We start from the raw sequence: 21,627 nt of genomic DNA on the forward strand, positions 1-21,627 counted from the left end.
AACAACAACAAAACTCCCAAATGTTCATGTAAGTATTGCAGAAAGCTTTGTGTGTTTCTGTGCTCAGACAAGTTTCCTCTGATTCCATCAAGCCCTGGCCCCATAAAGCAATTCGATGAGGGTGGCCTCTGTATAAGCAGCTTCTCTGTGATGGTCATGCACCCCCAAGATCCATCTTAACCCTCACACCCCACTCCTCCAATGGCCGGACACCAGGAGTACGTGAAGTTGCTAACTTCAATCGCAACCTTTAAACTCAGCCTCGTCATGGCCAGAACTGAGAGACGCAACTAGAAACATCATCTTGAAGTTTGTCAAAACAAAAACCCAACAAACTTCAGAGCCCACCCTGGATGACGTCACTGTAACAAGAGCAGTGGTACCTTTCATTTATTAGCACTGGGTCTAAATGACCTGCTACATGCCGGCTGTCAACACAATGGTTCACAATCGCTTTGCCAGAAAAATGTCTTTAGGAGCTCTTGGGCTTTCGGTTTCTGTGTAATGAGTGTCTCCTGCTCACTCTCTGGTTTTTGCCCAGACTAGAAAGTGAGTCAATTTACCTGTAAGTTCAGCGTGAACTATGCTGCTTCCTCAAAAGTTGAGGTGTGTGGCTCAGTGATACAGGACTTGTCTAGAAGGCAGAGGTCCTGGGCTACCTCTCCAGCAAAGCTAATACCTATAGATTGGCTGGGGGAGGGGGTATGAGATAATTCTAAAGGGCTTGCCCACAAGAGACCTAGGGATAATAGGGGTGAGACCAAACATATAATATTAGCATGTGTGTAAGATTATAATATATAATATTAGAGAGGATAAGGAGCTGCTTATAGAATGGAAGCTGGGGCTCCTTACTTTCCTTGTGAGTTTTATACTTTGTGCAAGTATACATCTACTAAGATGTTAAACTTTATATTCTTAAATGTGTTTTTATTTATTTTTTTTATTTTTGTTTAAAAAGTATGGCTGGACAGTGGTGATGCATGCCTTTAATCCCAGCACTTGGGATGCAGAGGCAGGCAGATTTCTGAGTTCGAGGTCAGCCTGGTCTACAGAGTGAGTTCCAGGACAGCCAGGGCTACACAGAAAAACCCTGTCTCAAAAAACCCAAAATAAATAAATAAATAAATAAATAATAAAAATAATAATAAATAAACAAATAAAAAGTATGTTTATCCATTAACAATGATACAACTCAGAATTATGATGTTGAATGAGAACAAAAACAAAATCTCTTGGTGTTTGCAGATTCTTGGCACACTACTCTTTGAAATTCAGAAACAAAAGCAAGCAAGCAAGCAAGCAAGCAAACAAACAAACAAAAATCAGCATTCTCAGGTGGTCTCAGAGTTTTCAAACTTATATTTAAAACATACTTATAACAGTTTTCGAATGCTATAGTTTGAATAGCTAAAATCCTCATTTAAAGAACAAAATGCAGTAAGTTTAGTAGTGCTCACAAAGAACTGCCTCTTGCAGGACTAGTCAGTGTGACTAGTTTGAAATCCAGGTCTCAGCCGGGTATGGTGGCGCATGCCTTTAATCCTAGCACTCGGGAGGCAGAGGCAGGCAGATTTCTGAGTTCGAGGCCAGCCTAGTCTACAAAGTGAGTTCCAGGACAGCCAGGGCTATACAGAGAAACCCTGTCTCGAAAAGAAACAAACAAACAAAACAAAAACAAAAACCCAAACAAACAAACAAAAAAGAAATCCAGGTCTCCCAGCGGGGTAATAGCCACTTATGGAGTGTGGGCATCACGTTTAAGGAGGTGTCCTGCAGTGACAACCTGTTACACCTTGAGAGAGCACCCAGATGACTTACAGAAAGTCTACTGCCTATGTGAGTTCATTACTAAGCATTTTGCTTCTGTATTTTTTTAAATTTAATTTGATTGTATGAGTGATTTTATGAGACAGACACATCTCCTGTGTAGCAGGTGCATGCAGTGCCCTCAGAGGCCAGCAGAGGGTGTCAGATCTCCTAGAACTGGAGTCACAGACAGTTGTAAACTGCCATGTGGGTGCTGGGAATTGAATCCTGGTTCCTCAGAAGAGCAGCCAGTGCTCTCAACTGCTGAGCCATCTCTGTAACCCTTGTCTTTTTAAAAACTATCCTTTCTTGTCTTCCATTCTAAATGTTGCACTATAGCTACTTGTATGTTTGTTTACTTAAATACAGGTATATATTATAAATTAGGATCCATATAAGGAAGGTTTTTTTCTTTCTTCCTTCCCCCTTCCTTCCTTCTTTCTTTTCCTGAAAATTTTGTGATTTCACTTTTCCTTGGATTTGTGGATCACACACACACACACACACACACACACACACACACACACAAACACACACCAGATTTCATTATTCATTGTTGAGGAAATGTGGTTTTAGATAGGTGTAGTGGTGTACAGCTATAGTTCTAGTTACTTGAGAGTCTGAAGCAAAAATTGTCTGGTTCAGGAGTTTGGGGGCATCCTAAGCAACACATAATAAAAATAAGTAAATGTTTTAAATAAACAAGAGTATCATTGAATTCCCTAGTCCCTAAATACATTTCACTGGGGACGGAGATTAAACAGCAATGCCTTGTGGGAGCCAGCACCACATGTAAGGTGTGGCTGTTGAGCCTGACAGCCTGAATGTCAGCCAAATGTGGTGCTGCTTCTCCTCTCTGACTGCAGTGCTTCCATGTTGAGATGAGAGGCAGAGACAGGAGAAGTAAGTGCCTGGGAGCCATGGCCAGCAAGCCTGGAATACCCAGCACAGCAGCACAGCAGCCCCAACCACAAGAGACAGCTGACTCAGGAAGGAGGAAAGCAAAACCCAACTCCCAGAAGTTGTCCTCTGACCTCCACACACATGCCACGGTGCAAGTGCACCTGCGTGCACACACACATTAGCTGGGAAAAAAAATACACACACACACACACACACAGAGTGATGTACTGGCTGGTTTTATGACACAAGCTGGAGTTATCACAGAGAAAGGAGCCTCCTTTAAGGAAATACCTCCATGAGATCCAACCCGTAAGGCATTTTCTCAATTGATGATCAAGGGGAGAGGGCCCATTGTGCATGGTGCCATCTCTGGGCTGGTAGTCTTAGGTTCTATAAGAAAGCAAGCTGAGCAAGCCAGGGGAAGCAAGCCAGTAAGTAACATCCCTCCATGGCCTCTGCATCAGCTCCTGCTTCCTGACCTGCTTGAGTCCCAGTCCTGACTTCCTTTGGTGATAACAGCAGTATGGAAGTGTGAGCTGAATAAACCCTTTCCTCCCCAACTTGCTTCTTGATCATGATGTTTGTGCAGGAATAGAAACCCTGACTAAGACAAGTAATTTCCAAACTTTAAAATCTCCTGCCTCCATCCTGATCCAGCCTCTTCTTCCTCCACAATGCATCAGGTAACATATTTATTTAAATGTTTAGCAAAATCAATGTGGAAAAAATTCCTGAGAATTTTTGTGTCACTGATCATGATAACCGAATATTCTTGAAACGTGTCAAAAAACTGTCACTGCCGATGCCTGAAGTACAGACTTGGAGAGTGCTAGGTACATTAAACGACTGCAGACTCTCATCTGTGGTGATGTACAAAGACACATCAATTCTATCTGGTTTATTCCAATTCTCTCAGGGCTATTAGATTCAATTACCAATTATTAGATATGGGTTAAAAATATCCCTAAATTGTAACATGAAGTGGAAGCGTTGAGCAGATAAACATAAATGATAAGTTAAAGGCTCTCCTAAAAGGTTTTAAGACAGCATTTTGAAATATTAAGACTTCTACTCTCCCACCCTTTCCCCCAGACACACATTTATTGTGCTTGCGCTACCCAGAAATGCAGTGTTAGGTTTGCCGCTCTCGAAAGGAAGCTTGGGAAGAGACCAGAGAAACGCCAAACCTGGGTTTGAATCCATTAAGGCAGGTGACTGGTATGTGGGGTGACTGATAATTAATTTGGTTCTCATTCGTTGACAATCACTGTGTGGCTAGCACTTTATTAGGTGCGGGCACACAGGAAGCAATGGAGCAGAGATAACATGATTTTGTGTGGACAACAGAAAAGAGTGTGAAAGAATAGCACGGAGGAGCTAACTTGGTCTACATGGGAAAGTTTGCCTGCTCAGCATGCGTTTGCTAACCTGGTCTGTAAATACCAACACTGTATCAGGGACCTAGACTGCTCTACATGGGTGAGCTAACCTGATCTGTATTGGAGAGCTAGCCTTGCTTGTATGGAGGAACTAACCTGGTTTGTTTCAGGGAGCTAAGCTGGTTGGCATGGATTAGTTAACTTGGTCTATATGGGTGAGTGAACCTTGTCTCTTTCTGGGAGTTAATCTGATCTGTTCAGGGAAGCTAACCTTGCCTACCATTGTGAGCTAACCTGGTCTGGAAATCAAAAGTAGCCTGAAGGGTGACATTCACTCATAACCAGAGGAATAACCTAGAGTTAACCTGAGAAAGCCACTTCCTCCTTTTTAGGTCCTTGTTTTGAAATGAGGATTATAATAAGCTATCTCAGGGGGTTCCTCTGAAGTTTTAATGAGTGTTGATATTTAAAGCAGTTAGCACAGCTTCTGGCTTGTAGTAAATACTCAATAAATGATAGCTGCCATTACTCTTTTTACAGCCTTTGTTGAGTTATATCAAGACTCTTCTCTCTGGATGGTGGTAAGCCCATGCCTTTAATTCTAGCAATCAGGAAACAGAGGCAGGGGGATCTCTGTGAGTTTCAGCCAGTGTGGTCTACAGAGTGGGCTCCAGGACAGCCAAGACTACACAGAGAAATCTTGTCTCAAAAAAAAAGAAAAAGTTTTTCTCTAAAAATGCAACCCTTATAAAGTGACTCTCCAATCAAATACTTCCCTTTTCTGCGCATGCACCATGGGAGAGAGAGATGAGCAGACCACCGAGGAAGAACACGCCCTTCCCCCAGCATGCCCGACGCTCACCTTGACCACAAAAGCAGATCCCAAATCTCTTTAGTCACAGGGTTAATATGTCACATGAATCAGATCTAAAATTCTGGCCCCTTCAAAGACTGCAGTTCCTCCCTGTTTAATCAGACATGAAACAAATCGCGCGCTGCGGCAGAGGCGTACAAACACGCTTTAATTACAATATTGTAACACCAATTAGAGATCTATCTAATCGAGGACTCGGCACTTCCTGCTCGGATATTACTCCCATGTTGGGATAATTACTGCTAATTAAGCTTGGAACTAATTAGGCTAAATGATCTCATTTATACCAACAAAGATGACTTCTAGGAGTTCATAAGAAAAGCTAGGGTGATCTTATCACTCCTGGACTATTTGGCTTTTCATTCTGGAAATAAAGCGCCTTTCCCTGACATCAAGGTGCATTCAGAGTTGGTTCTATGGAATTCTGGACGGGATGGAAATAGGTTCTTCATTTGTCTTCCCAGATTCTCCTACACAGGGAAACAAGCCCTCTCCACTCAAGGCATACTACACTCCTCCACAGATGTGTTGGAAGCAGCAGCCACTGAGAGAGGCTGTGGCAAACGGCCATCTGATGCAGCCTGATTCTGGCTCCCATTAACCTGCAGTTCTAGCTCATCTGTGTCTGCACTCCTGTTCTATCCTCCACGGGGCAGAGCACTCCAGGCTTGGGCTCTGCACACAGACAGAGGTTGGTGCACGTTTCCCATGCTGTGTAACCCTCCCTCTCCCTCTCTAAGACAGGGATCAATAATAGAATCCTGGGGTGCTTCAGGAAAGGTGAACTGCACCTCCAGCATGGAATGGAGATGCATGGTACTTATCAATAAAGTAATATGATTGTTTTAAAATTTCCCCCCCTCATGAGCACTGTATTACCCAAATCTGAGTTGAATTCTACCTTTACCTGTTCTGCATTCTTTCCTGGGTTGTGGTAGCAGGAAGAAGACACATGGCACAGAGTTAGGATGCCTGACTATTTTTCTGGTTGCTCTCTAACCAGCTGTGCAACTTGAGGAAGTCACTTCTTCCTAGAAAAAGCAGCACTCCTGGGCTGGTGAGATGGCTCAGTGGGTAAGAGCACCCGACTGCTCTTCCGAAGGTCTGGAGTTCAAATCCCAGCAACCACATAGTGGCTCACAACCATCCGTAGCGAGATCTGACTCCCTCTTCTGGAGTGTCTGAAGACAGCTACAGTGTACTTACATATAATAAAATAAATAAATAAATAAATAAATCTTAAAAAAAAAAGCAGCACTCCTTACACACTTGGCTGAGTGTCCTACACGTTCTCTCTGACATCATCCTTACCACAATACTCCCCATTCAAGATAAGAAAATGGAGACCTCAACAAGTAACTAACTTAAAAATAAAGACAACGTTCACTGCTACTAAATGCCAAGTCTGGGAGCAGAACCTCACTCACAGTGAATTCTCAGAGTCACTGTTACAATGGATTGCCCTCATCCCTCCCTGCAACGGAAGGGCTTGCAGTCTACGTCTTTGTAAAGTGTGCAATATTTATCAAGTACGGAGTCTTTATTGTGTGTCTAATACAGGCTCCATTCTACAGGGAATAACACGCCCCACCTATACAAACACCCTGACAGCCCAGTCTAACACTAGATCCCAGGACAGTGCACTTTTTGAAGTATCTTCTCGGCATCTGTAGGATTCCCCTCCCCCGCCCTGGGGTATGGATTTGTAGGAGAGAAGACCAATGGGAACTAAGGGTTTTCACCCATTCTTCTGCTGTTCACAGGGTTGGCTCCTCATCCTGCCTAGAAGGATGCGCTGCCTTGGCAAGTGAGGCCCTTGGGCAGGGAGCATCCCAGGTTGAAGAGGAGTATGCTTTTAAGGAATCTGGAAAGAGGGCAGGAAGCTCTCGGAAGAACAGGCCTTCAAATATAGTAGGTGAGTAATTTAAGGGCATGAAAAATAAATAAATAACTGCTTTGGCAGATTAGGAAGCCTTTTATAAGGTGGCTCATCAAGCCGTCCTCCCGGCCCTCGCTTCTCTGATGCACAGACAGAGGATTAATGCACCGTTGTTGATTCCTTAATATAGCTAGAGGTCCTTGGCTTCTCATACCACGAAAACATGCCAAAGAGCAGAGGGCCTCTGTGCCTGGGGAAATACTCAGAACCAAACCACTGCAAGCGTGCCTAAGGGAGAATTTGGTTAAGTTAACCTAGCTGTTCTCCGGTCCCATGTGGCTAAGATGAGTCTCAGTGGGGGCAGGGTTTCTACATGACTGGAGGATCCTTTTAAAAAAACATGTCTGGCCCAGAGATATCTACTATTATTTAAATATAGTCAATTATTATTAATATGTTATTAAATTAATCAATAATAAATAAATTAATAATATTAAATAGGATACAGTATTGTTTAATATCTATAGCCAACACTATCATTTGGGGACCAACAGGCTAGACTCTCCCAATTAGAGAGCTTAATCTGAAGGCTCAATGTTGAATTGAGTCTTCCTAAACAGCCTTTAAAATGTCCTCAACGATGGTGTGAGACTGGCTCTTCTTTGACACAGGTTCTTCTTCAAATTCTCCTCAGCATCCACACTCTTGCTTATTCCTATTTATTTGTTCAGCGGACTCTGTGTTCCTATTCTGAGCTCCACTGTGGGGAGGGGGAGATCATGTGCTCGCCAAGGAGTAACTGCTCTCCAGCGATTATGCCCACCTCCATCCCCTGAAGAGTAGGCGAGGGGTCCTTTTCATCTGATAACTGGTGTTCTCTGCTGGGGGATCAAGGAAGGGAAAAATCAAAAGTAGTTGGTTTTATGCACTTAATCCTCTTCCAACAAAAGTCTCATGTGAAGGGACTGGGTTGGCAGATGGTTCAGAGAGCACAGCAGAAGTACAAGAAGAGGAAGGTCAGGAGGGGCCGGAAGCGGGAGGCAAACAGCAAAAGGTCTCAGCATTCCTTCAGCCTGTGTGATGAGCTTTGGATGCGATGCTAAGCATGGTTACCAGGGTTACCCAAAGATTAGAAGTAAGGTGATGTGTGTCCTCCAGGAGGTGTGCAAGCTACATGGAGAAAGAGCATGATGAGTTTGGAGATGCTCCTCAGGTCAATTCAACAGGTTCTCGGGAGTATTTGGATGTAGAGATTAAGAGGGGAAAGAACTCAAATTGTTAGTGTAAGAGCTTTACCTTGGGGGACTGGATGAAAGGTGGTGTTGATTAATTAACTGGGAAAGGGAAACCGGGTAGTGATTCCGCCTTTCTAAAATAAAGTGAACGTGGCTTCTTTTCTGTGTTCTTTTGGTTTGCTTGTTTGTTCTCTGCTGAAGATGCCTGTGAGGTTGGAGTGCCCAGGGATAACTGCATGGGGTCTGGAACTCTAGAGAGGCCAGCAGTGCAAGGGAAACCAGACAGTGGTAAAGGTTCCAGGAAACCTTGGAGAAGGTAAAGGAGTCTTGGATTAGAAACCAGTGAGTAATGTGTTCATTGAGTGTGGATGAGGCGGAGAGACAAGGAGGTCAAGGGGCAAAAGGTAGAGCGTGCACTTGAAAGAATTTGAGATAGCTGAGTCCTAACCACTAGGCACCCTGGGAAGCTACATGCAAGAACTGGAAAGTGTAGTCCGAGCACTGGAAGAGGTTTAGGCAAACCACACCCACTCTACTCCATAGAAACTGGATTGGCTAAAGAAACAAGTGGCTTCAGGCAAACCTAGGTGCTTTCCAGCCTGAGTCTTGCCTGCCTTCCAGCCCTGCCTCATGTCTGCCTTCCATCCTGCATCTTGTCTGCCTTCCAGCTTGTGTCTTGCCTGCCTTCCGGCCTGCTCCACGCCTGCCTTCCAGCCTACATCTTCAAGCCTGCATCTTGCCTGTCTTCTTTGGAAGGTTTTCGTCACCGACTCCTCAATGTCTTCAGGGACACTTAACTGTTTTCCTCCCTCTTTCACCTTCTCGAAGCTTCTGCCTTTTAAATGAAATAGCAAGGATTTCACAAATTCCACCCTAAGACTTTCTTTTCATTCAACATGCTCTCTGTGGGTGATTTTGCAGCTCACCAACAGATGGCTCTCAAATTGGGTATCTTCAGGCAGACACCTCATTCAACAAAACACCTTACACTGAAAGCAGTAAAGGGCTGCTGAAACTGAGTCGGAGAGCTGGATATTTCCAGTCACAGGCTCCACCAGCCATCACCGGGATGTTCTTGGAGTCTTCACATTCATGGAAATCTTCGTGCCTGATCTTTCTTTTCTTTCCCTCTCAGAAAAAGACCATTATTTAGACTATAAGTGTCTTGTGGCTTAAGTTTCTTGAGGCTACCTGTCTCCAGAGATGATCCGTCCGATCATGATGCTTTGCCCTTAAGCAAGGGCATCCTATGACAGAGGTCTAGAGGAGACGTCCTGGATGCTGAACAAAGATAAGGCTCTGGCTGAGGAGGTGGATTCATTAGCATATCTAAAGCTTGATCCGCAGGAGCTTTCTTGGGGAAAGCTGCTGGTGTGCTCAGCACGCCGGAGACCACGAACAGTTCTGTGTGTCTGTGACTTGCACATACTCTCCCAAAGTGCGCTTGTCAGAACTACGTGGAACCTTACATTTGAAATTGATAGCCAGCAGTTGAGCAGAGAGGCAGACGGACCTGGTGGGTCACCAGCACTGCCACTTTAGCAGATAAGGGAGATCTGCCTTAGGAGGAGGAGGAGGGGTTGGCTCCTGAGATTGTTGGGTGGGGGTGGGGTGGTGCGGGGTGATGCTCCCAGGGCAAGAACACTACCTGCTTTCACTTCTGGTCTCATTCTCCTACACACTTTCCTTCCTCCCTAGAGTTACGCATTAATTCTCTCATGGAGGGCTTGATGCTTTAAAAAAACAAAAAAGAAGAAGAAAAAAAAAAAGAAAGAAAAGAAAAAAGAGTTGTGTACCATTAATTGTTGAGCTTTTTTTTTTTTAATGTTTTTCTTATGGCTTTTACTTGACTCAGAAATAAATGAATGGATTCCATTTTGTCTCTCCCTCCTAAATTTCCCTTAGGCATAGACCAAATATGTGTGAAATGTCAGCTCAATTAGGATATGTTGGAAGTTATCTATGCTTCTAAAAAACAAGCCAGGGTAGAGAAGGCTTTTCCTAAACCCAAGGCTGTTACTGCAATTGCAGTAGGAGCAGTAATAAGAAGCCTGGGCTCCGGAAGTTAAACAAGAGCAAATGCTTCTCTGAACAACAACAACAAAAGCAAACCCCGATTTCCTAAGTTTCATGTTGTCTATGAGCTCGGCTGTATAAGAACTCATCACCACAGCCAAGGGGTTTCAAAAATCCACTTGTTGGAGTTGGTGGGTGTTGAGAGAGGGAAGGCTAGGAGCAATGGGTGGAGAAAATGGGTCTGGGGGGCCATGGAGAGGGATGTGGAGGGGATGGAGAGGCCCAGTAGTTAGCTTCTGTCAGAGGACCAGGGTTTTGTCCCCAGCACCTGTATCAGGCAGCTCTTAACTTTGGGCACCTGCATTCATGTGTGTTCGAGTGCACACACACACACACACACACACAGATGCATACACGCGTGCATGCACAAAAATATAAAACTAAAACATATATTCTTAATTCAAAGGAGGGAAACCAGAAGCTGATACTCCCTTGTGATGTGAAATAAAACTGCAAGCACCATCCGTGCAGAAGTGGAAATCCTTCCCGCAAGGACGAGGCTCTCAGCACCCTCTGAGACCTGTTTCCCACGAGGTCCGATTTAACGCACCCCATAGAAGATGAGGTAATGAGGCCATCTAATGCAATAGCCTTGGGTATCTGAAAGCTGTCTGTGTGTAGCTTTCCCTTCAAAGCACCACACATACACACAACATCACCAAAGAACTCACAGAAATGAAGTGTCACCTAAGCTTCAGAGCCTTTCACCTTCGTTGGTTCCTTCTGAAGAGCCTCACCTAAGGGAGTTTAACTCTTATTATTTTCTTCTCCTGAAGCCCCCTCCCCCAACGGAATAAAATAGCTCCCTAAAGCACGGCCTGTACGTATATTTCATCACCAAATAATCAGTTAATCTCCTTCAGGCCCCAACATCCATTTTTCCATGAAGAATGGGCCCTCCAGGTAGTCAGCCAGTCCAGTTAGACGTTGGAAGGCTAGAGTAACCAAACAGTAATGTTTCCGGCGTATCTACTAATTAACATGTAGTGTGCTGTCATCTCCTGATGTGGTTTTACACCAACAAGATACTCAATGTCTTCATGATAGACTTTTATGTCGTTTTATTGTTTTCCATTTGTTCATTTTGGAGACATAGTCTGTCTATGTAGTTCTGGAACTCAGCTACATAAACCAGTCTATCCTGATTCACATAGATCTGCCTGCCTCCCAAGAGTTACCATGTCTGGTTCTCGTCTCTTTATTGCTCATAGTACACTGGTCATTTGATTGTGGGCTCTCAGTGAGGATTACTTTTAGGAATAAGAAGTTTTAAGAAACACTAATTTGAGATTTTTAGCAACTGAACGGAATTGCAAGTGTTGGGTTGGCCATCTAGGCACGGACAGAGGGTTGGGATGGAAGTGGTCTATTTAGAAAGAAAAGAATGAAACCCACCAGGCCCTACTATGTGCCAAGATCTCAGTACAAAAGCCTTTTATATCCACATTGGATGTGGTCTGGACTCATAGGATAAGGCACCAAGCCCACCCCAACTGGCGTTTTGCATCATGGTTCCTTAGTTCATGATTTGAACTTATATGTGGAGAGGAGCAAGGCCAATCTCAGGGGATGGAGATGGGCCTGGGGAATCTATTGCAGTTCTGAGTCACTGAAAATTTCAGTTGTCTAAGCAGCCAGCCGAGAAGGGCACATGTGACTGTATGGAGGTGCCCAGGCAAGAGTGTGGTGTGGGTACATTTGCCTTCCAGCCTGTCTCCATGGTGACATAGTAAGAGCTTGGCGTCCACATGTGACCAGGAGTGAGGAAGACAGTCCACTGGCAAAGTGGGCAGCCTGAGTGAGAATTGTGTCTCAGGCAACATTTTTTCCTGAACAGATGGCAGCAGGAGTCCAGTAAGAGGGACAGACGCCTCTGCCTCTCACTCTGAGCTCCTGAGAACAGCAGTGGGGATCCAGTGGAGAGATGCAGGGGCTGGAGCGGGCAAACTCATCACTTCTGGCTTAAGCCTCCTCATGTTAAAAAAGCAGAACCTTGGAAGACGATGGCTAATGTCCTACTCTATGGTTTAGTCTTAAGAAGTCCTGATGGTTGATCGAGTCAATCCAATGGGAGTCAGCTGGAATTAGAGTCAGCTGCAAGATGTATTTCTAGGTGTGCCTCTGTTAGGGTGTTTCCAGAAAGGGTTAACTGAAAAGGGACAACACACTCTGAATGTAGGTGACACTGTTCTCGAGGTCCCAGAAGAAAGAAAAACACGAGACAAACACTCATGAGTCTGCTCCCTTGATGCAGACCTACTGTGACCAGCACTCATGAGTCTGCTCTCTTACTGTAGACCTACTGTGGTCAGCACTCATGTGTCTGCTCCCTCGATGCAGACCTACTGTGGCCAGCACTCATGAGTCTGCTCTCTTACTGTAGACCTACTGTGGCCAGCACTCATGAGTCTGCTCTCTCAATGCAGACCTACTGTGACCAGCACTCATGAGTCTGCTCCCTCGATGCAGACCTACTGTGTGGCCAGTCTCTCATGCTCCAGCTGCCACACCTTCCCCACTATTATGGCTGCTGTCCCCTCCAACAGCCCTTTTTCAAGTTGCTTTTATGACAGGAGTGAGACAAAGTGGCCAATGAGAAGCAAATGGAAGGTATCCGTTAACTGAGGGGCAAGCACACTATATTCTATTACAGCTATCAGCTCACGAAAAATGGAAAGGTTCTACCTAATAGAACTTTCTTTTCACAAGCATGGGTATATCCCCTATATGTATCATCCAATATGGTAGCCACTGACCACATTAGACTATTTGAATGTCTAAAATGAAGGCTATGTGGCTAAGACACTGATTTTTAATATCTAATTTCATCCTAGTTATTTTACATAAATGATTATGTGTGGCCAGTGACTACCATACCAGTCAGGGCAAACATCAACTTTGTTTAAGCAGGGACACCAGGTACACCGAGCAAGGGTAACGCCAAGGACTGAGAACTGTTTCTAGGAGAGGACAGAAGCATGGGTTAATTTCGGTAATTCCAAACGGGGCACAAGGACTATTTTAGGTCTTCTCAACAGGACACTCACATTTTGTGATGAAGACAGTGATAATAGGTTCTTCGTAAGAATGTATAACTTTATACTCTGCAGAGGTCTTTCATGGGGTGTGGTTTGAGCATCAGCAGGGTTCTGTGATGTGGGAACCCGAGTAACAGTTTCTCGTTTTACAATGAGGAAATCTAGACTCAGATATTTGCCTAAGGCTACAGACTTCAAAGAGTGGGGAAGCAATGTTTTGAACCAAGCTCTAGACTTCATTTTCCTCCAGTTCCTCTCACAGACAAGGTGAGCACCCTACCTCAGCCCCAGCCCCCGCCCCCGCAGCCCTTCATCGTGGAAATGGCAACACATGATAACATATGCTTAAATATAAGAATAGGAAACACGAGGAGAGGCACAGGATTTGGGAGCTTTCTGACAGATAACTGAAAACCCGAAGAAATCAAGAATTGGCTTTGTCTCTTATGAGAGGAGAAAGGGAGGGAAAAATTAAGCCCTCACTAAGGTGGCTCTTCACAGAACACCCCCTGCGTTCCTTTGTCTGGCTGTTGAGCCAGGACCCCCTTTGAGATCACAGAGCCAGATTGTGTTCCAGAGCTTCTGGTTGTTTCCAAAAGTTACAGTCCCACCAAAAAGAAGAGTCTGTCCCTCACCCCAGGAACACCCTACGAAGTGCTTGAGCACACACTCAGGGGACACTCAGGCTAAACTTGAGCAGCAGACCTGACACTCTTCAAACAATCGAGTCTCACTTTCCTCTTCTGCAAAACCAGGGGCTCACTTTCTTCCAGTCTTAGATTGCGATGGGATACATTAATGGAGAGACACTGTGGACCCTGGGGCATAGTGTGTATGAGTGGTAGTTAGTAATCTTTTATACCATTTTAGGCACTGCAGATTCTTGTGGATTTTAAAACAGGACCTGCAGAAACTACTTTCAGAGAAAGTAATATGGAAAAGATCCCTGTAAGACGAGGGGCTTTTGCTTGGGTGTGGAAGGTGAAAGTGGATGAAGGTCGGTCAGGCTTTAAACAGCTGCAGATAGGATCAAGGACTGGGCAGGTGGAGCTGATAGATCAGGGACGGGCAGGTGGGGCAGCTTTCCCTGACTTTTCATCTCTCCGTGCAATGATGTCAGACTTTGTCCCCCAGCCCCCTCCGGCCTCCTTCCAGAGTACTTTTTGCCTAGTTTACCTGAGTATTACGTGCGTCCACACACAAAGCCAGACTCTCTGACAGACAGCTCCCTCTTACTCAGTTATTGATTAACTATCACGTACCTGGAATATGCTATGCTAGGTGTTTTTCTTCCCCCGCTGTTGCTGTCGTTTGGTTTTGGTTTGTGTTTTTAGATTGATTTTCATTTCATGTGTATGAATGTATTGCCTGCACGTCTGTCCATCATGTGCACTCATTGTCTGTGGAAGCCAGAAAGAGTGTGGAATCTCTTTAAGATTGGAGTTACAGATAGCTGTGAGCTGCCCTGTGGGTGCTGGGGATTGAACCCAAGTCCTCTGGAAGAGCAGTTACTGCTCTGAAACACTGACCCACTACAGATTACACACGGTGATGCTGAGAAGAATAATAGAAAGGGAAAACCATGTGGTAGAGGGTTCTGTAAGCGACGGACGTGATGACACATGATGCTATAGGAAAGGCCTCTGAGAAGAGGTGACAATGGGGACCTCCGAGGGCTGAATGTTATGGATAGAGAGTATGAGACACGAAAAGGCCCAGAGGCAGAAATGAGCTTGGTGCATTTGAGGGACTGAAAGGGTTTAAACGGTTGAAGTTGGAACACAGAGGGTTAAAAGGTGAGGTGAGAGCCAAGGCAGGCCAGGTTATGTTGGGTTTATGCTGGGCCATGGGCAGGAGTTTGGATTTTGTTCTAAATGCAGTGAGGGCCATTTGGACATTAAGTAGGAGAACAATGAGATTGACTCTGCCTTTTAAAAAGATTATTCTTAATCCAGCCACCCCCTGCCCAGACTCACGCATGTGCACAAGCGCTCGCTCAGCCGAATTCTAAGAGTATCACCAGGCTGCCAGTTACCTGCCTGCCTCCCCTCCTGCCTCTCCCCCGCTGCAGTCTGTTGCTGGATCTCATGAGTGCCTCAACAGTGTTTATGGACTGAAGTGCAGCCTTTCCTTTGTACAGCCAGCAGCCCGATTCCAGCCCTTGAATAAAGAAAGGGTTGCTTGAGTTGTAGCTCCTGCTCGAGAACTTTCAATAGCTCTCCAGCACCCAGGAAACCAAACTGCACCTCTCTAACCCTGCGCCCAGTCCGTCCACTTCTCTCTGCACTTACTGACATTCATCCTGTAGTGACTCCAGCTTCCTGAGCGTGGCTTGTTTGTCCTTGTGCTGTTTTCTAGCTCTGCTAGACACTTCCTCCAATTACAGCTGTCGGCCTCCTAGGCTGTCATTCCCTGGAGTCAGTGACACCTTCTCTCCTGGATGCTTTCTCTGCTCTTGCTTGATCCCATGTGGACCTCCGGAAGGATTTTTTACCTGAACCTGTTTAAAGCATTTGTTGGAGTCTTCCTGGTGTCACAGTTGTCTGTGTGCATGTCTTACACTCTTCCTAAATGCAGCTTCCTGGGCATGGAGACAGAATCAGAGTCACTCTTCCTGCCCGTCGGTACCCATTAGAGTGTGGCATTCCGGAGGTTCTTGATAAATGGATGGGGTCAACAAATGGACGATAGACAAATAGATCCTAAAATTCATCTTTTGGGCTGCTTGGCTCAATTTGATGATTTTTTAGAAGACCATGAATAATAATAAGAGGGAATGAGAAGGGCAAACATTCGAAGCGTCACAATGGTGTTTTCAGAGCTCCGTGGAAACACAAATAAACATGGCAATCATTCTCCGTTGTTTCCATGGGGTGGCTATGAGAACAGGTCACCCGGGAGTTGCCTGGAATTACTCGGTGTGCCCACAGTGCCCTAGGACACAGATTCCATGTCTGTGGCTCCTGCTACTCACAGTCTGTCAAGCCCAAGGTGGTGGGTTTATGGGAAATAGTGTAAAACCATTCCCTAGGGCTGGTAAGTTGGCTCAACAGATAAGAGCACTGGCTGCTCTTCCACAGATCCTGAGTTCAATTCCCAGCATCCACATGGTGGCTCACAACCATCTGTAAGGGGCTCTGATGCCCTCTTCTGAGCTGGGGATGATGTGTGGCAGAACACTCACACTGAATTAAAAAAAAAAAGTAAAACAAAAATAACAACATTTCCCTCAGCAATTAATTTGAATCGAGCAAATCCTTTTCAAAAAAAAAAAAAAAAAAAAGGGTAAGCTTTTCAGCTAATTCCCCGATTTTCCAGCCTTGTGTTAGCGTTCCTGAGAGCCTGAGTAAGTGTGTTGGGGTTTACCTCAATCAATGGAGCTGCAGAGTTCATTTGTCTTAAGTGACTCCACTTAGGAAGGAAGGTGCTGATGAGCTTCACCGAGCAAAGACTTCTGTGTACACACAGGACAGTGCCCAGCGGCAGACCGACAGCTTTCCTCCTTGGCCATCCTTGACTTTCCACAAAGACCTCGACTCTTTATGAACGAGACAGTAAGTCCGTGAAGCCCTGTTGCCTTCGAAATCACACATGCTTCTAGTACATTGTTTAGTTGCAAGCCACCTGTTATTAATCATGCCTGCGAATCTTAAAGAACCATGGAGAAAGCGCTCCTTGTTATTACTCTTTTTTAAAAAAAAATTTAATTAGATATTTTCTTCATTTACATTTCAAATGCTATCCCAAAAATCCCCTATACCCTCCCCTCTCCCTGCTCCCCTACCCACTCACTCCCACTTCTTGGCCCTGGTGTTCCCCTGTACTGGGGCCTATAAAGTTTGCAAGACCCAGGGGCCTCTCTTCCCAATGATGGCCGACTTGGCCATCTTCTGCTACAAGAGCTTAACACACTCATTCCGGGAGGTAAAGATCATCCCAGGATGCTTCCTTCCCTGAGGAAGGAGCCTGGCAGCTGATGATTCCTGGGTGAGACGTCTCCCCTCGGACTCCCATCTATGCTAACTTTCTCTTGCTGACCAAGCTTGATTCAGTAGATGGTGTTTCTGTGCTTACATTCATTTTCATTTCTCTGATTTCACACCAGTGACTTCTTCTGAAATCTGCAGTTTAATCAGCATGACTTAAGGAAGGCCACTCTTCCTGACTCATTGCTCGAAGGTGCCCACTGAGTATGGATGTGACGATGCTTTCTGCCAGGTTCCTCTCTGGGTCCTACTTCCTGGGGCTTTTTGCTTTTGTTTTTGTTTTTTTGAGATAGGGTCTCACGGTGGTATATCTCTGGCAGTTCCAGAATTCACAATGTAGACCAGACTGGCCCTGAACTCACAGAGATCCGCCTGCCTCTGTCTTCCAAGTGCTAGGATTAAAGGCGTGCGCCATCCTGCTCAGCCTAATTCCTGGTTTTACAGACCCAACTATCATTCCACAGCCCAGGAATCTCCACAGCAATCTCTTTCAAGAAATATCCTACAATTTTTGTATCTCTGAGATATCAACAGGAAGGTGAGTGTTGGCTTCTGTTCTTAAAGATGAGTGAGGTGTCTGCTGTCTTGCCTTTGATTCTCTGAGGGAAGGTAGCAGAGTGTGTCTCTCTATTGCAAAACTGGGGTCAGAAGTACTCCCCTATCATTTGGGAAATAGGGGTCCTGAGCGAGCTAAATCAGGAAAACACACCCGGTGCACACAGGCTTCAAGCCGGTTACGGTGGCATGTGAGATGTGAAATACCTGTCGTTCTTTCAAACTGGCTAGAGAACTGTGGGGCGACATTGAATGACAGGCAAATCAGGTGATCTGGTCAATTAGCCCCTACAGGATTTCTTATTACATCCCAAGCCCACCCTGCTCTGTTTGGTTAAAGCTATAGATTTTTGAATAGGTCATTAGAGGATAAAAACCAGGAATGATCTTTTGCTAAGCATCTCATTACAAAGCTGACACTTAAACTGCTGACAGATTAAAAAAAACTCATTTAAGAACACTATGAAGTTGGGAGCTGGAGAAATGGCCCAGTAGTTAAAAGCACTTGCTGCTCTTCCAGAGGACCCTTGTTTGATTCCCAGTACTGCATGATGATGACTAACAAACTGTCTGTAACTCCAGTTCCAGGGGACCTCACCCACTCTTCTGGCTTCCATGAGGACCAGACTCACATGTGGTGCACGCGCGCGTGCACACACACACACACACATATAAAATTAAAATTAATTAAAAAAATTTTTTAAAGAATGCTAAAAAGAATTGGAAGCATGGCTATCAAAAGCAAGCAAGCAACCCCACAACAAATGGCTCTCAAGATGTCAAACCTGGGCCTCAGTGGTGAAGAGAGGATACATCTCTTACAGAGGGCCTAGCCTGAGTCCCAAAACCAACACAAGAGTTGCAATCAACTGTAACTCCAGCTTCAGGTCTCTTCAGGAACCTACACTCAAGGTGCCCATGTGCCCTCGTGCACTGTCACCCATGCACACACACACACACACACACACACACACACCATGAAAAATAAATAAAACGTCAACCGTCACAAAATTAATCTCAAAATTGAGAAGAACAGAAACAACCTAAATCTAATATATAAATTACTAAAGTCCAAATTGCCCAAATTTCGTGTGGACAGAGTGAGAGAGACAGAGACAGATAGAGACCCAGAGAAGCTCACCCATCCAGGGGAGCAGGCACTTACACATTCAGATGAGATGCTGGGAAAAGAAAAGAAAAGAAAAGAAAAACAATAACAACAAAAACCAACCCCCAAACCCAAACACTGTCCCAGGCTGTACCAAGGGAAGCCTGTACTCGGGGTTAGTGAAGTGACAGCGCTCACTCCAAAGGAGCACAGATAGTGATGCCTTAAAAACAAACAAACAAACAAACAACAAACAAAGGGTATGGATGCAGTAAGTGTATTTATTAGTACATTGGCCAGCAAGAAAGCAGTCTTTACACCACAGCCTGGGAGGAAAATAGAGATCGCCACGCAGAGAGAGGAAGCCATAAGAGGACCTCACAGCCATTCCCAAACATGGGAGGAGCCAGGCATTGCTAATATGGATGGAACTGACTGTGCATCTCACAAACAGAGCCAGGATCCCGGCCCGGCCAGGCACTGAGCTACTGAGGGGCCTGTCCCCACTGGTAGGGGTCCCTGGGGAGGGAGGTGTTAATACCAGGTGTTCAGGCTCTAACTAGGAGAACAGACCCCAGGAATTCAGAATTCCCTTCTAGCCTTAGACAGCCCTGGCAGGCTCCGGTGTCCTTCAGAGGAAAGGTGTTCGGGAATCAGATCCAAAAGGAAATGGATCTTGGCAGAATATTAGGATGTTGTTGTTTCTGTTGTTGTTGCTGTTGCTTTTGCTGTCGTTGCTGCTGCTGCTGCTGCTGCTGCTTCATCTCTGAGGTCTAGGGAAATCTTAGCTCACTCTGTGGCATGGGACTGTGAGAAAGAACTGGACAGATTTGCTCACAGCCCGGTTCTGACATCTGCTCTGATGTTTGACTTGAAGCGAATTATTTGACCTCTCGGAGCCTCACTTTCTTTCTCCACACATATCACTGACTAGCAGTTGTTGGGGGGGGATTAAGTGAAATACCATACTTCGTTGATTTTAACATGCATGCTTTTTGCATTTTAGTGACTCTGAAATCAAGAGTTCAAACATTCTAATACTGACAGTAGCTACAGCATCCATGTAATTCTAGTTGGTAGTGGGCTTTCTGCTTTCACAATAGCATATTCAACAGATCTTGTAAAAAAAACAAAACAAAAACAAAACAAAAAACCACCAACAACTTGGTGGTAGCGGGCATGGTGGCACAACACCTCTAATCTCAGCACTCATGAGGCAGACCCAGGTAGAGCTCTGTGAGTTCAAGGCCAGCCTAGTTTGTATAGTTAGTTCCAGGACAGTTGGTGTTACATAGTGAGACCATGCCTCAAAGAAAACAGAAAATCAGTGGTATTTACATTTACATTCAAAGGAAAACACGCTACCATTTATTAAGCATGCAGACTGGACCCAAGGGGTACTCCGTACAATGCTAGTCCCACGCCAATCCCATTGGGTTTGAGTTATTTGAGTTGAGTATTATTGAGCTGGAATTAGGGGCTTCTGCACTTAGTAACATGTGTTAAGAACTACGATGTGGGGCTGCCTAGGCAGACATGCTGCTCTTTTAGGGGAGGAGAAGGCTCAGAGTTTGAGGGAAGGGAGAGTCTTGTACTGGGTCCTGAGGAATGACCCAGCAGCCTCCAGGAGATTAAGGAAAAGGCGAATCAGTCTGTTTCTCCAGAGAACCATCTCACAGTCTCTTGAAGGAAAGATGGCTCCCCCAGAGCTAATCACTGAAACTGGCCCACAGATCCCCAATATGGAAAAGTGATGAGAAAGGTCACACCCACCTAATCTTACAAACATTTCTATTCTGCACACATGAGCATATGCGGGTATATGTAACGTGGATAGGCTTTCTCGTCTCATTCCTCCTATGGCCACGTAAACATTCTGTAACGTTCCAACTGTGCTTGCTCAGTATATTTTGGTTCAAATTGAAACTCATTTGTAGCATACAAGCCTAAATGCGTTATCTGGTTTTATTTTGGGAAACAGGCTCTGCCTGCCTGCCTGCCATCACCAACACTCTATCCCCAGCCTCCATCTTCCCAACCAATCCCCCACCACAGAATGTCTTTGTCAAGTTTAATATCCTTCAGGTCTGACTTCTCTCTCCTGTGCTCTATTCACAACGCTTCGATTTGCCACAGAAGCAGATAATAAACTGATGCTGCGAGGAAGCGTCGGGAGGGGAGGGTTTTTTCTTGACCCGGCCTGGCCCTGAACATAATCACCACAGAGGCTTTCTGTAGTCAGTCACTGTGTTGTAAGAACAGATTTTTTTCCCCATGTAAGAACATACCTAATCCCTTATAAAATGTTATCAAGCATTGCCTTGCTGTTATTTTATGTTGGTGAGTTTCCTAGGTTAATTACATATTACACGGAATCCACTCCTTAACATCTGCTTTAGGTTACTCAGCCTTCGAAAAGTATACATGCAGCGACATTCGAAATTCATTCGCCAGCTTTTTCTATGCAGTGGCTTGAGGCTTTCGATAGTCCCACCAGAGGATATATAGTGGCCAGTTTGAGTTTTGGTTTAGCCTATTAGCTGGCTGGTTAGTCGGTGTTAGTCAATATATGCCCATCACTATGCTGGGTTCTGAGAATGACTACAGAGATGGAAGTTAGACCTTCGGGGAATTCAGCTTTCAGGACAGAAGTATGTAACAGAAGCCCTGATGAGCTGGGGTACCTTCCAGGGAAGGCACACGACTGATTCATCGTGGCCTCCCTTGCCTCTTTCGATGGACACATCGAAGGTCCATGGCATACTGAGCCACCCCTGCTAGCAAA

At 45.1% G+C, this 21,627-nt stretch overlaps 1 protein-coding gene and 1 non-coding gene across 4 annotated transcripts in view; one reads left to right on the plus strand and one right to left on the minus strand.

The window, feature by feature from the left end:
• Bcl9 (BCL9 transcription coactivator) overlaps window positions 1–21,627 on the minus strand; it is an 87,486-nt gene that overhangs the window by 50,612 nt on the left and 15,247 nt on the right. The gene's annotated exons all lie outside the window — the stretch shown is intronic.
• Window positions 18,096–18,175, plus strand: LOC115030797. Its single transcript, XR_003836370.1, has one exon. It is a non-coding gene; the product is annotated as a small nucleolar RNA SNORD71 (small nucleolar RNA).

Source organism: Mus caroli, chromosome 3 (genome assembly GCF_900094665.2).
Source record: "Mus caroli chromosome 3, CAROLI_EIJ_v1.1, whole genome shotgun sequence".
Taxonomy (NCBI): domain Eukaryota; kingdom Metazoa; phylum Chordata; class Mammalia; order Rodentia; family Muridae; genus Mus; species Mus caroli.